This window comes from Elephantulus edwardii, unplaced genomic scaffold (assembly GCF_000299155.1).
Source record: "Elephantulus edwardii isolate Elephantulus edwardi_28Jun2011 unplaced genomic scaffold, EleEdw1.0 scaffold00107, whole genome shotgun sequence".
Lineage (NCBI taxonomy): Eukaryota > Metazoa > Chordata > Mammalia > Macroscelidea > Macroscelididae > Elephantulus > Elephantulus edwardii.
In genome coordinates this window covers 8,623,370-8,640,300 of record NW_006399857.1, presented here as the reverse complement: position 1 = coordinate 8,640,300, position 16,931 = coordinate 8,623,370, and the positions used below count along the sequence as shown (strand labels likewise).

The following is a 16,931-nucleotide window of genomic DNA, read 5'->3' as shown; positions in this document are numbered from 1 at the left end:
ACAAGAACAAACTGGGAGGAGGGTAGAGAGAATAGTGCAACAATGAATGAATGGAAACCCAAAATCTCTGTAAATGTTTATGAAAATTAATAAAATGTAATTACAGAAAAAAAAAGAAAATTTGAAAAAAAAAAAGATCTTTCAACTCTGAATTAGCTGGGTGACTTCAAAATGGGTTTTTCCATTAGCAACTGTATCTAAGCATTGTACAACCCATGTGCATAATACCATAGTTTAGTAAATTTGTGTTTAATGAATTTAAAACTTTTATATCACTGTTCTTTTGCTCTTGCTATGTGTTATAACAACAAAACATAACAATAGTTGTGCTACCTAACCACTACCTACGTAAAGAATGTTGTTGTGTACAGTTGAGTTGGAACTGAAAAACGCTGAGCCTTTCGCAGGTTTTCAGAAGGTGTTACTGCTGTGCGAGGAGACTGCCCATCATTTTCCCAAGGAGCAGCTAGTGGACTCGAATTTCGTGCCTTCAGGATTTCTATATGTTATATGTAGATTTAATTAGTACTCCAGTTGACTCATAGAGACCCTATGATTAACAGCCTTTTTCTTAAGCCACCATCATTATATATGACCTCACTCCTATTGACACAGTGACTGTGTCAATCCATCTCATCCTGGGTCTCCCTTTCATGGGCTGAACATCTATCCTTCCAAGAATGATTTCTTTTTCTAAAAACTGGTCACTGCTGGCAATATATCCAAAGCATATGAGATGGAGTTTCAAAATCCTTGCCTCTAAGGAGCAACTTGGTTTCAGATACCCCCACTCCCCTGCCCGGTTTCAGATTTTCAGAAGCAGTTAATCACACTGAAGGAGAATGACCATCCTTCTCCCATGGCATAGCCAGTGGTTTCGAACTGTGTGCCATCAATATTGCAGTGCAGCTTCTCACCTCTAGACTGAAAGCATTCACTTTTAAATCACTAACACTTGATAAATTCACAACAGAATGTAACGGTGTCCTGTATTATCCTCAGAATTCAATTTCAACCTATTTTTGCAGCCACTGCAGCAATCATCCTCCTTGAGGATTGACTTCTTTCCTGCTGAGTCGCTGCTTTACCACGGATGATGTCATCCTATAGAGACTAGTTTCCCCTGATAACAATCCCCAAATTGTATGAGATGAAGTCTCACCATTCTCTTGTTTAAGAGGCATTCTTGCTGTACTTCTTCTAAAACAGATTTGATTATTCTTCTGGAAATCCATGTTTTATACAACATGATTCAATGACAATATAATTTGAGGTAATAATTTTCCTTCGGTTGTCCTTGTTCATTATCCAGCTTTTGCATACATATAAGACAACTGAAAACACTGTACCTCAGGAAACTATTTGTCCTCAAAGTGACATCATTATTTCTAAACATTTTAAAGAGTTCTCTTTCAAATAACTTGCAAAATGCAATATTTTATGTGATGTCTTGAATATTACTTTCATGGGTATTGATTTTACTAGAGTAAAATTTAATAACTGACAATTTAAACATGGTATCTGTGTTAACTGTATACTAAATTCAATTACTAAATAATTTTGAGTAAATAAAATGTTCAGGCCTCAGATGTGGTTGAGTTTTTCCAAGGTAAAACTTACCTTTTCAAAGGTAAAATTTAATTTATATCTGTCTTCTTTACGCAGTTAGTTATTAGGTACCACAGTGACAATCTTGACTAATAACAACCTTCTCTGACTGTGCAAACTGTTCATAAGGGTTTTTAGGCTGAGAGTTTTACAGGAGTAATTCTCTCAGTCTGTTTTTCCATGCAGTTTCTAGGTGAATTTGAACCTTAACTTTTCAATCAGCAGCAAACTGCTTGAGTAGTGTACCAATACATTTTAAATATGTAGTTAGCATATTATAAAGTCATTGTAATTTTAAAAATAGAGCAAGGCAAAAAAGAAAATGATTCGATGATGAGTGCCTTGACTAGAAAAAAAATGTAGATGACATAATTCCTTAAAACTATTATGTCTTCTTTAAAGAATAAGAGAACTATACAATGTATATACTCTTCTTGCTCAGCATTTTAAAAATCAGAATTCTACAAATCACTTTAACTCAGTGGGAAATATGAATATTATACTTAAGACTTGCATATATAATTAAAACTTTTTGCATTAGGAAACTCTTAGAAATTATTAACTGCCTCAACAAATAATTTGAACTTTCTAATGCTATTGTAAATAGACTAGCAGTATATCTGTTTCATATTACTGTAGATAGTCTTCTTTGAATTTCACAATATGCTATTTAATATCAAGCTGAAGAAAGCTGACACTACCAGTCCATTCTTGCCAAATATTGGAAAATTTAATTAAATAGACATTTGACTTCAAGAAGGCAATGTTGAAAACTAAATAAACTTTATCCTTTTAACCTTATTGACTGCCCAAAGTAACACAAAAACATCAATACCTCATCTACAATGAGAACTCATATTGGATGAACTTTGTCTCTGTCAAGGATGTGATTACTAATGGAGGTATCAGAGCCAGACTTAAAATCAAATTACTCTGATGTGACAGCTTAATCTCACATTTAACATAATCTTTATTCTACCACTTTGAAACTTCTTGGTGATTTAATAATACTGATTTTAGAGACGTAACATTAGAAGCTCTAGGCATGCCTGCTCTAGAATTCTGGCATACTGTGTCTGTAGTTGGTCTTACTAACAAAACAAAAGTAGAATAAACTTTAGTAGGAGCTAAAGCTATCCATTTCCTTTGAAGCTTTAGGAAACTGAACATGACAGTTTAAAGGTTATTCTAGTTACTTTATGTAGAAAATGCTATAAACAGTGGTGATAATAGTAACAATAGTGAATTAAAACATGATAAGAGAATCACATAAGACAAAAGGATACACTTTCTGTTATTATTCCAGTTATTGCTTTTCTTTTCACAAAAGGAGAGACTGTTAAGTATTACAAAGATAAGAATGAAAGAAAAAACTGCCCCTAACTTTAAGTACCTTTGTTCATGGATTTTGGCATTTTCCCCTGAATTCTAAATTACTTTCACACAGGGAAGCATAATAACAAGTGAAATTATATAATAGTTTGAGGGCATGAGGGAACTACTAAGAAGTAAAAGGCTTAAAGTATAGTAATTTCAAGATAAGAACTCAACATTTTTTTCCCTCTGCCCTAATAAACACACTGAATGCACCACTGCATGTTTTCTTTGAATGATAAGAATCATTGGATTCTTCAAAGCATCAAGTAAGTTATACCAGTTGCCTCTGTGAATTTCTATTCACTATTATAGAGTGAAAAAAAATTGCATATACCACACTCAAGTTAATAGAAACTTACACATAAAATAATCATAACGTCATATGCAGGCCTCTACCTGATATCTATTCTAACTTTGGAGAATATAAATAGTTGTGCACGAAAAAAATACCTCATTATATGTATCTTTGCGTGTATGTGTGTGTTTATTGCTATCTTTTTAAAATTTTATATATATCTATGTATATCTGGGCAACTGAAAGTGTGGTACCTTACAGTCATCAGCATAAAGATCTTTCCATCGTTGGGAAGGGATAGCCCTTGCTCGCAGTGATAATGGTTAGCAAGATGAACAAAGATGCACAGAGGAAAGCAGCAATTAAACAAAAGCTGATAGAGAGTGGAGAAAGAGAACTCCTCAAAGAACTGCTGAGAGCCAAACAAATTAAATGTGGCTGGAAGGACCAGTTGAAAGCACATGGTAAAGAGGTAATTAAAGAAAAAAGAACTATAACACTTTACTCTTGATGACCTGGTGGCTAAAATCACCCCAAAAGGCAGAGCCCTGGTACCTAAGAGTGTAAGGAAAAACTCCTACAAAGAATAAGAACATTCAGCCTGCCAGCCTTTAAGATTGAATTAGATCGTGTTGTTCTGTGACTTTATTTCTAAAGGTGAAACCTGCCATAAATTAGAGATCAGTTTCCCAAAATAACATTTTTTGTATGATGGCATACAGTTTTCAGTAATGATATACACATTATATTTTTTTTTCTCTTAAATGTGTTATTTTAATAAATAGCTCATGAATTAAACAAACAAACAAAAAGTTGTGATGACATTATGGTAAGGGGTTGGGCTGCCAACCCAAAGGCTAGTTGTTTAAATCCACCAGTTACTCCAAGGGAGAAAGCCAGGCTATTCTTCTTCTTTGCAATTTTGAGGTTCTGAAAATCTTATGAATCAATTTTAACTTGATGGCAAGTAATAACCTGTATTTACATGAAGCAATACATAAAGAAAGGGCATGACAATGTAATTAGAATTCATTTCCTTCCAAAGATAGAAATTTAAATATATTTTAATTTTTTGCATATTTTATTGATTCATTAATTTTATATATTCTTCATTTAACCAGCAGAAGGTACAATTTTTATTGTAAAATATAAAAGTTGACAGCTTTGTTTCAATTTATCACTATAAACTCAGCTTTGGACTTGTCATTTTACTATAGATACTATGGTAAATATGAGTAGTCAGTCACCATTGGCTTTCATAATCAAGCATGCTATTGTTGTTGCTGTTGTTAGATGCCTAGGAGTCAAGCACGACTCAAAACATCTGAACCCTATTCTATCCTCTACCATCTTCACACTTCTTGACACACAAGAGCCCCTTGCATCAGTCACCGTTTCTCTTCACCTGGTTGAGGGACTTCCTCTCCTTTGCTGACCCTCCACACTTCCCACCATCATGTCCTTTTCTAAGGAGTACCGCTTCCTAGTAAGATGTCCAAAATAAGTGAGGTGAAGCCTCATCATTCTGCCTCCAAAGAGCACTCTCCCTGAACTCTCTTCAAGACAGTCCATGGGATATTTAGTGTTCTCTAACACCACAGCTCAAAGGCATCAATTCCTTTTCTATCATCCTTATTAATTTTCCAGCTCTCAGATGAAAAGCTAGTAATTGGAAAAACAATGACCTGAATCAGACTCATCTTAGTCTTCAAACTGACATCACTACTCCTCAATAATTTGGAAAGGTCACTAACTACAGATTTTCTCAGTGCAATGCAAATCTCTATTTCCTGACTGCTGGTACCAAGGGTGTTAATTGTGGACCCACTGCAAGATAAAGCTGTTGACATTGTTTTAAGTGGTGCAACACTAGTATGTTAGTTTGTTGTGCAGGGGAAACTTGAGGTTGCTGTGATGTTGAAATCTTTGCCACTGGTGTGTCAAATGCCATAAGGATTTCCTATCATGGAGAGGTTTTGGTGGAGCTTCCTGATGAGACTGACTAGAAAGCAGGATGGGCCATCTACTTCCTAAGTAACAGGCCTGTGAAAACCCTATGAACACTAAACAAAGAGGATAGTTATAGCAGTGTAGTGGTTGAGCCCAGACTGGGAGTCAGCTGAAATGAGGAAAATCAATAAAAAACATTGTTTAACAACTGGAACATGGAATGTACGTAGCTTGAATATTCTAAAACTGACAATTGTTAAAAATGAAATGGAATGCATGAATATCCACATATTAGGCATTAGTGAGATGTGATAGACCAGCTTTGGCAACTTTGGATCAGATAATCATATGGTATAGTACACGGGGAATGAAAAACAGTAGAAAAATGGTGTTACAGACATAGAAAAGCCACTTTCAAGTCCTATCCTGAAATACAATGTTGTGATAAGACAATATCCATATGCATACAAGGTAGACCCATTAACATGACTATTATTCAAATATATGCTCGTACACCTAGATACAAAGAGGAAGAAATTGAGAATTTTACCAAATTTTGGTGTGCAAAGGTAGGGAATAGTGAAGAAGGTACAGTTATTGGGAAATAAGGGTTTGGTGATAGAAATAGAGCTAGAAACAAAATAACTGAAATTCGTGTTTACGATGATTTATTCATTGCTTAATTTTTTTTCTAAAAGACATAAAAGACAACTTTACATGTGGATCTCACCTGATGGGCTGTATAGGAATCAGGCTGACTACATTAGTGGAAGAAATCACTGGAGAAGCTCAATATCAGCAGTCAAAACTAGACCAGGGGCATACTGTGGGTCAGAGCATTAATTACTCACAGGAAAGTTCAAATTGAGGCCCAAGAAAATGAAAATAAATGCACAGGAACCAAGAGATGATCTTGAATCAATTACATCTGAATCAAGTATATTAGGTGATTTTAGAAACATTGCATATGTATTCTATATTGAAGTGCATTCATTTTAAATCTCAACTTAATTAAAACTAACCAGTGGTACCCTCCATATTGCTCCCAAGTTCTTTATGTTGAAAGCTGAAAGTGCATTTACTATAGCAAATGTACACTGCAAGCATAAGAAAGCTCAATTTTTAGTTGGGAGATTTTTCTGGAATTTTGAGGTAGATGCATTTTAATCACAAAGGCTTCTGTAAAAGAAAGATGAGGGCTCAAAGTCAAAGAGAAACGATGTGACAAGTCAAAGGAGATTGGAGCAACATGCTTTGTGGATGGAGGAAGAGATCACAGACCAGAGCATTCAAAGATTTCTGGGAGATGAAAAAGCTGGTGTCTAAAAGGAATGCAATCTTTCCAAAACTTAGATTTTTTTTTCCACTCTAACTTCTGGAACTATAATGGAATACCTTGGGTAGCTTCAGTGACATTTGTAGCAATTGCTTCAGCAACAATAGCAAACAAATGAAAGGATTAAAAATTAAAAATGGCAAACAACCATACAAAACCATTTTGATAAAATCAAGTCCTGAACAAGAGTTATAGATTTAAGAATCATGATTATCCCACTTGCTATTCCTGAATTTTCCTCATGCAAATCCTGAAGTCAACCTAACTTGACTTCCATTCTCCACAATCAAATTAAGAGAATATAGTTCTTATCTACTGGAATAGAGAGCAGTAAAATATTTTAACAAAAACTGTTTAACTTTTCTTTTCCAGTAAAAAGTATTTCAATTTATTTTTTTAGCATGTTATGGTGTTATGTCCTGTCAAATTGACAGGGATTTAGCAACCTTATACACAATAGCTCTGAACCTTGTTCTATTTTGAGCCAATCTGTTTCTGACACACAAAACCTCAGTATCCCAGTTATTGTGTCAATCCTCTCATCTGGGGGTCTTCCTCTCTTGCACTGTCCCTCTACCCTTCCAAGCATGGTATTTTTCTCCAAAGACTGGTCTTTATTGGAAAATCCCCAAAGTACACCAGGCAAAGCCTCAAAATCCTTAGAACGGTACTAACATCAGGGTTGGGGTAAGACTGAAAAAAACAAAACAAAACAAAACCCCTGGATAAATTATGTATACTGCATTGAAACAGATGACGGAGAGTACAGTTTAAAAGCAATATGATTGGGTATTATGGTTATAACAAGAGTCCAGAATGAGGATTGCATAGTGGAGTGTACTTGGGGTGGGGGGGATTATGTACCAATGAAGGAAGTTTTCTTTTATTTGTCAAAGAGAAGAGCAAACTGTTGGGGAGGGGTGGGCAGGGAGAAAAATGCAACAATGAATGAATGGAAATTAAAAATCTCTGTAAATGTTCACTAAAATAAATTTTTAAAAAATCCTTGCCTCCAAAGAGCATCTTGGTTTCATCCTCTCCAAGACGTGCCTTTTAGTTTTTTGGCAGTCCATATTACTTTCAATACTATTCTCCAGCACCACAACTTAAAGGCATCAATTCTACTTTTGTCAATTTTGGTCATTGTCTAGTTCTCTCATGTATAGCAAATAACTGCAAAGACTGTGCCTTGGACCAGGCACACCTTAGTCTCTAGAATAACATCATTGCTCTTCAGCAGTGTGGAGGGGTCCCTGACAGCAAATTTCCCTAATGCAATTCCTCATTTTTATTTCTTGACTGTTGGTATCAAGAGTGTTGATTGTGGAATTTAGCAAGCTGCAGTTGTTAACAATCCATCTATCATGGTGCTGCCAATTTGCCCACTGGTGATAGTCTTCTTGATGTTGAGCTTCAATCTATACTGAAGACTATAATCCTTGACCCTTTGTCCTTTGTAGCAAATGCTTCAGATCTTCCTCACTTTCAGCAAGAAAACTGTGTCCTCTCTATAAATTAAGTTATTGGTGAGTAGTCCTCCAATCCTAATGCCACATTCTGCCTCATAAAGCCCAAGCCTCCCAAATGATCTGTTCCACATACAGTTTGAAATGGTATGATAACAGGATCTGATGCATTCCTTTCCGGATTTTAAGCTATCATTGTTCCATTGTTCTTTCCTGATGACTGCCTTCTAGTCCAAGTATAAGTTTCATATGAGCGCAATCAAGTAGATTCCTAGTCTTCTCACGGTTAGGCAAAATTTGGCTTGATCTACACAGTCAAGTGCCTTTGCACAGTCAACAAAACACAATTACACATTCTTTTTATATTCTCTGCTTTCAGACATAGATCCATCTGACATTGCAGTTGATGTCCATAGTGCCACAGCGTATTCTAAACCTGACTTTTATTTTTGGAAATTCTATCTCAATGTACTATACTAGTCTTTTTTTAGATGATCCTTAGCAGGATTCTCCATGCATGTGAAAGCATTCAAACATTTCTGTACTCAGTCATTTTCCCCCTTGAATGGGAATAAATATTAAACCCTTCCAGTCAGTGGGCTAGGTGGTTGTCCTCCATATTTCTTTGAAAAGCCTGTTGAGTACTTCCAGGACTGTATATGTTTGATAAAATATGTCAATTGGTATTCCATCAATTCATGGGGACTTGATTTTTTAATCAATTCTTTCAGAGCAGCTTGGATATCTTTTTCATCACCATTACATCTAGGACACAGGATATTTCAGGAAATACTTCTGTGTCAGCCAATTCTTTTTGGTGCAGTCTCTGTGCACTCCATCAATTTTATTATGGATGGATCATTTAATAGTCTGTCTGTTACATCCTTAAGTAGTGCAATTAACTGTCTTAATTTGTTTTCCAGTTACTTCAGCTTAATAAATGCTAAGTTGAGTTCATCCCTTCTGATTGTCTGACTCTAGTTCTTTGCACATTTCTTTATAATAATTTGCACTGTCTTCCCAAACTGCCCTTTGAAATCTTCTGTTCAGCTCCCTAATTTCCTGATTTCTTCACTTTCATATCTGACCCCAGGCCCATGGTTACTGAACCTTCTTCTCTCCAACTTTTTCATTTTAGTTACCCATTACTATTATTGCATCCTGGTTGCATAGTGGAGGTGGTGGGAGCAAAACTGTGCATATCAAAATGAATTTTATTAAAAAGATGTCCCACTTGCATATGCAATATATGCACTTGGAAAACCCCTTTAAGTTTTTGTATTTATGTTCTTTCTTTTTTAAATGAAGATTATACCACCTGACTAAAAAGGTGGAAGTCCTTATAAAATAATAACTGTAAATAAAATACTGATTACAGTTTGTAGCATATAACATTTGCCTAGTAAAGGGAATTGACCCAGTTCCTTTTGAGTTGATTCTAATTCACAGTGATTCCACTGTATCAGAGCAGACACTTGCTTCCCAGGACTTTCAAAGACTGACTTTGCAGAGTTAATGACTTGGTCTTTGAGTGGCCCCAAATCTCCTTTGCTTTAGTAGCCATTTGCACCATTGTGTCATTCTCCAACGACCTGTACTATTAAGAAAAGGCTCTAAGCCTCTACCAAAGAGAGACATTTGTCTCTCTTTTCCTTATTATAACAAAGAGGCAGGACATAAAATAGAGGAGTTACTACCTATTTTTATTTAACACTTCAACATAATTTTTCCAATCATTTTCCCCCCAACCATCTCTGTCTAGTTCTTATTCCAATCAAAGAAAGCAGCTAAATATTTAGTGATTAAATTTCATCATATAGTTACTTAGCAACCATCACTAATAGAGAAGTATATTTGAATGTCTGCAAAAGTCTACAATCTGCTAAAAAGGATTTAAAATTAGATGAATACTAGTCAATGTCAAGATTGTAGGACTTAAAACACACTAATACATCAAGACCTTAAATGAAGAGTATACATATTTTTATAGCTTGGTATACAGAATGTTTAACATAAATTTTTCAATTATACGATGATACCTCATCTGCACTATGAAGAATGAATATGTAATCAATAATGATAAACTTTATTAAATACTAATTATGTGTTTAAAATAATTTTGTTATTTTAATAACCACAAGAAGATTAACACAAATGTTTTATGGAAGAAATAAACCATTTATAAAATCCTTCCATTTATTTAGAACTTCCCAAGTCACACTGAGACTCTTCATTGCTAATATTCATCAAAGAAGGACAGAGGGTAAAAAAAGTCTTGGTTTTAGACTGATTAGATATAAAAATGTCAACATGACCTTTATACACTGGTCATTATCAGGTGCAGATCTTCACAAATGAAATTTTCAATGACTGACTCCTGCTAGTATTCAAGTTACTCCCTAAAGTAAAGTATTTTAACATTTTATAAATAACATCTGATAGCCCCAAGGGGCTGCAGCTGGCAGGATTCGATTAAGTAACATAACTTATCACAGACTTCTCAGTTGCGTATTAAAAATCAGTGCTGAAAGCTCTCTTTTAAAATCACAAAAGCAGGACAATACTGATAAATGACTGAAGGACTGCCAAGTCCTAAAGACACAGAGTAACATGTGTTTCTGACTTTACACTTTAGACTCATTCTTAAAAAGAGTAATACATGCCATCTGCCGTTCGCCACTCATTCATAATTTATGAGACTTAAACTTGGTTTCTGAGACCATTTAATATGAGCATGGAAGGAGCTTTAATGGTACAGTTAATAGGGATGATGCTGCCAACCACAATCTTTTCCCCCCTTTTTTTCTGGAGAATGACAGGCAGTATCTTCTTGCTAAGTTGTATAGCTGCAGAAATTGATGACAGTTACTCTGTGTTGGAATTGATTTGGTAGCAGTGAGTGACTGAATTTGAGTGCTTGATTACGTGCCATGAGGAATTCTTAGATATTGATAATATCCCCATAACATACTTTTCACAGATAATTTTCCAGGTATTAAGCTTAATGAGTCGAAGGAATATTTCTTGGTAAATAAATGTTCAGAATGGCCAAAATACTTTTATGTTAACCATTCCCAATAAGCTCTTATATACACAAGGAGGTTGCTACCACTTTCATGAATACTAGTAGGGTTTTGAACAAATTCGTAACAAGAAGAAAAAAAAATTGACACCCTTGAAACCAGCAGTCAGGAAATAAGGAGACACATTGCACTGTGAAAATATCCAGTTAAGGACCTCTACAAATTATTGAGAAGTAATGATGTCAGTTTGAGGTGCACTGATTCAGGTCATAGTCCTTCTGTTTACATGCTCAATATTGGAAAGCGGGACAATGAATAAGGATGACAGAACAAGAATTGATGCCTTTGAGCTGTGGTGTTGCATAAAAGCACTGAACATCCCATGAATGGTCAAGAGAACCAACATATATGTCTTGGAGAGGGTGTAGCCGGAGTACTCTATGGAGGCAAGAACGATGAGGCTTTACCTTACATACTTTGGGCATGTTTCTATGAGGTGCTCTTCCTGGGAAAAGGACATGATACTGGGAGGTACATGATAATGGTGAGTGAAGGAGAGGAAGACCCTCAACCAGGTGGATTGAAACACAGACTGCTACAATAGGCTCATCTATGTGAGGAAGTATGAGGACAGTGCAGAATGGAATAGGGTTCAGATCTTTTGTTCATAGGTTCACTGTGAGTCATACTCAATTCGACGGCACCTATCAACTGTAGGGTTTTGTAATTAAGGCAATTAGCTATGGCATATCAAAACACAGATATATAAAAAGGTAACAGATAGCTTTGGCTTAATGGTAAGAAGCTATGCTATAATTCTAAAGGTAGACAGTTTGATTTCACCAACTGCTTCAAAGGAAAAGGATGGACAATCTTCTTCCATGTGATTTACTGCTTCTGAAAACCCACTGGAGCGCCATCTATGCATTGGTTCTGACTCAATGGTACACAACAATAGTCTGCTAGTATCATCTTTTTCTTATTTTTTTTAACATTCACAATATACTATACCTTCAATAATAAATATGAATCAATGGCATTTTTAAAACATTAGAATATGCATCCAAATGTTGATGGACTATATTTTTGTTTCAATATTTGTAGGAGCTTGAAATGAGTTCACTGTTCAGTAACATTAAAACATCATAGATGTTATTATAATCATATGCTAAAAAGAAATTGTCTCCAAGTCTATCACACACACACACACACACACACACACACACACACACACACATACACATACACACACACACACACAGTAGGGAAAAGTGAATCTTTCCAGGAAGGCAGAACATATGGTCTTCTTTCATAGATCCTCCTTTGATTCCTCACTTCCCAATCCTCTTTACCTCTTGGAAAACTAATTTGGTGTTAAGTTTACCAAGATAATAAGGAAAAAACTCTCAGTACAGAGATTACCTAAAAAAAAAATAATTGGAGATGAATACACTTAGTTGTAAATGCCAAGACTGTCATTTTAGCCCTACTAGATCTGTTCTGATTGCTCAATTGCTAAGAGAACTGGTAGCAGGCTACCCAGCTTACTGAAAATAATTTTTATTGGTATGTGCTGTAGAGTCTCCTATGATTCCTATCACAAGACCTCCGAAGCCTGCCCTATCCTGAGCCAGTCTCACTCACTCCGACATAAGTACCCCATATTACACAAGTTACTTAATCAATTAATCGATCAATCCATCTCATCAGGGGTCTTCCTATCCTGTGTATCTCTCCAGCCTTCCAAGCATGATGTTCTTCTCCAAGGACCAGTCTTTCCTGGTCACTTGCTCAAAGTATGTGAAGACAGAGCTTTGAAAGCCTAGCTTCCATGGAGAAACTTGGTTTTACCCCTTCTAAGACAGACATATTTGTTTTCTTGGCGGCCCATGGTATATTCAAGACTTTGGTGCTTCTGTCCTTTCATTTACTAAGAACTGTTCACCTGAACATATAAAAATTAAAACCTAGAAATATGCCCATCAATTAAAAGAGGATATGATTAATATCTCATACAAAGCAAAGTAGTATGAAGGAAAGTGCAAAGGGCTAGAAATGGGCAACAGAAATTGAAGAACTGCCCAGCATTTGTCAAGCTGAAAAAACTGAACAATAAATTCAAGTCTCCAGCTGCAATCCTGAAGAATACCATGGGCAAAATCCCAAATTATCCAAGAAACATTAAAGAAGATGGAAGAAGGACACAGAATCATTTCAGGAAGTAACATATAATCAAGAACCAAAGGTGATGAAGGAAAAAGTTCAAGCTGCAAAAAAGGAATTACAAAAACCAACCAACCAACCAACCAACCAAACAAACAAACAAAAACAAACCCTGTGAGTTTAGAGCAATGGGCATGTTCCAACAAAGAAATCAGCCATGGCATGCTCACTAAGCAGTGCCAGGAAATCTAGAAGACAGCTAATTGATCAATTGACTAGAAGAAGCCCATACTTAATCCTATTACTAAATAATATGACCCAACAGAAAGTGAAAATTATTGAACATTATTAACGTCACATACAAGTAAAATTTTGCTGAAGATCATTCAAAAACAGTTGGAATAGTAGATTGATAGAAAAATGCCAGAAATTCTGACTGGATTTTGATGATGTCCTTTAAGTATTTCCAAATTCTTTGATGAAGGGGTGAAAGAATGCAGAAGTCTTGTTTGTAAAGTGAGGCAGTAATCTAGGACAGATTTCACATATTGAATATCTATGCCTGAAGACATGCTTTGGCTTTTCCATGCTCTAGTGCAATATTCAGAGTCTGGAATTATAAACCCAGGCTGCACTGAAGGGATTTGCAAAATCATAGAGTTCTAGGAATTGAAATATTATTCTTTGAGTAATTTCAACAAACAGATGCTGTGATTGATAGGTTACATAGTCTGTTTCAAGAAATGTGGTTAACAGCTACTTTAGACAACAAACTAGAAGTGATATTTATTTTTGTTCAATTGTAAAAAACCCCAACAAAATATTATCATTAAATGTACTGATAAGTAAAATTTTGCTTTAGATTATTCAAAAGCAGCTAAATAAAAGCATCAACAGGCAACTGCCAGATATTTAAACTGGATTCAGAAGAGGTGGAGGGACAAGGAATATAACTTCTATTGTTAGATTTATCATGGGTCAAAGTAGAAAATATCAGAAACATGTTTACTTGTGTTTATTGACTAGGTAAAATGCTTCAAATATATGGATCAGAATAAAGTATTGCAAACATTAAGAAGAAGAGGAACTCCAGAACACTTCATTAAGCTCATGGGGAATGTGCACATGGACCAAGAAGCAGTCACTCATTGAAAGTATCGTGAGATATACTGCATGGTTTAGAATTAAGAAAGTGAATATAGCCCTGGCACACTTTCTTAAAGAACATCATGACTTGAAAAGGATCTCTGAAAGAGAGGTAGAACCTGAAAGAAATTGACTAACTCAGTTAGTGTTAGTATACCGGAGTAAGCACAGTCAAGATTGTGAGAATGGTTTTGGTTTGAGCAGGTTTGCTCTGTTGTATATAGGGTCTTTATGAGTAGGTTAATTAATGACACCTATACAACATAATGATGTTAGTTTGAGGACTAAAGTGTGCCTGATTTGGGCCATGGTATTTTCAATTATTTGCTGTGCTGCTGAGAGCCAAGAAGAAGAAACAGAGAAGAAGCCATTAGAAACCAAGAGAAGAAAAATTGATGCCTTTTAACTGTGGTGCTGGAGAAGAGTACTAAACGTCCCATGGACTGACAAAAGAACAAATAGAGATCTTAGAAAAGATACAGTCAGAATATTCCCTTGGAGGCAAAGATGATAAAGCTTTATCTCACATACTCTGGGCGTGTTGCTAGTAGAAAATATTATTTGAAGAGGGATATCATGTTTGGGAAAGTTGAGAGGTGGTGAAAAAGGAAGACCCCCAACTAGGTGGATTGACACAGTGATAGTAGCAATGGAGGGATGGTGAGGATGACACAGGATAAGAAAGGGTTCAGATCTGTTGTTTATAATATAAGGTCACTATGAGTCATAGTTGACTCAACTGCACGTAACAACAACACAACAAAAGAGTATAATATAGTCCAGGGATGTCTGAGGCACTCCAAATCATAGGATTAGTAATAAATGTTGCATAATTACAAGTCTTGGGAATGACAGAATTAATAGTGAGAAGACTTCCAAAGCAGGTAGACAACAGGCATATTCAGTTGAACAGCTAAGATATACTGTGCTTCTCTAATACAGCAGTTAGTGTACAAAGTTTCTTTCACATATACTTCATTTTTGTTTTCAAAAATACTCTGTGAATTGATAATCACCCCTAGTTTTCATGTGAAAAGATTCAGTCACAATATATTAAAATGATTTCAGTGAAACACAGCCAGTAAGAGACAAATCCAGTTAGAAAACTCTATACTATTTTAATTCTAAGGTTTTCATACTTAACACTATGTTTTATTCACTCTTGCTTGAGAAAACTTGGTAAAGGAAAGGTGGGAAAATTGGGTATGCCTTGTGAAAGATTATAAGTCATAATTTAAAATATTTCCTTTCCACAGAGACCTACTTTAAAAGAAAACAAAATCTGCTTCTTTCCGTCCTTCTAACTAAAGTAGGCATGTGATGAGCACAGAGAAAAGGAAATATCTTTATGATGTACATGTAAGAATTAAATGATATTTTGGGAGCATTGATACCACAAAAATAGAAAACTGTGCTACTAACCCAAAGGTCATGTCTCTGGCAGTTCAAATCCACCATCAACTCCATGAAAGAAACACAGGCTCTTCCTATGAAATTTGCAGTCTTAGAAAGCCAATGAAGGGTCGTTAGGAGTTGTTCCAACTTGTAATGAGTGAGTGAGTTAGAGAATAGTATTGAGTTTCCTTCCCTGTTTTTGATTCTACGCTCCTATTATTTATTTGGAAGCTAAAAGAGTGAAGAGATAATGGGTTTATGGAAGTTAGAAACCAGTTATATTCATAAATGGGCACTGGGTAAATATACAATGTTATGAAGATGTATAAATTGTCATTAAGTGTCAGTACAACTGAATACATGCAACAGGTTTGGAATGACATAAATCTAATTAAAGTATTGAATGTCATTGTGAGAAATGCCAGTTAAAGTTAAAAGGAAAATTAAACAGAAACACATTTTGTTTATTCATCTAATCTTCCTACCTTATAATCAAAGCCAATGTGCTATTTATATTTCCTTCATATAAATAACACTTCAATATAAAATGGGGAAAGTGATTTTATTAATAACTAACTTGATGTAGGAATACTGTGGAGTACAGTAAATAATGAACTCACCCAAAAGAATCAAAAGAAAAAGGCCTGGTAATCTACTGTCCCCAAACCAGCCACTGATAAACATGTGGCGCATACTTGACTGTGACTTACATGGAATTGACATGAGTTGGAGACAAATTGGGTGGCAATTGTTTATGTTATTTATCTCAACACAGATTTGCCTTTAATTTCACAAACTCATAAAAATTATTAAATGTTACAAAAATGACAATGATATAATTTAACATTGACAAATCTGTAACAGTCAAAATTTATATTTATATTTTAAATGTATGATAGAAATGTTGTTCTTGTTTGTACCGTACACAGAACCTATCAATGGCTGACCATCCAGTGGGTTCAGAGGCAGTTAATCACACCAGAGGGGGCTGCCCATCCTTCTTCTGTGGAGCAGCTGGTGGTCTTGAACTGTGTGCCTTTGGGATTGCAGCAGAGCTCCTTACCATTAGTTCACCAGAGCTTGCTAAATAGATGGTATTTTTTGAAACAAAACTTTCTATTTTCATGGGCCCACCATGTTGATGTTGTTGTTGTTATGTGTCGTCGAGTCGT

At 35.4% G+C, this 16,931-nt stretch overlaps 1 protein-coding gene and 1 pseudogene across 1 annotated transcript in view; one reads left to right on the top strand and one right to left on the bottom strand.

Annotated features, from left to right (window-relative positions):
• LOC102863523 (latrophilin-3-like) overlaps positions 1–16,931 on the bottom strand; it is an 807,096-nt gene that overhangs the window by 526,001 nt on the left and 264,164 nt on the right. The gene's annotated exons all lie outside the window — the stretch shown is intronic.
• On the top strand, positions 3,612–3,923 carry LOC102856208 (annotated as a pseudogene).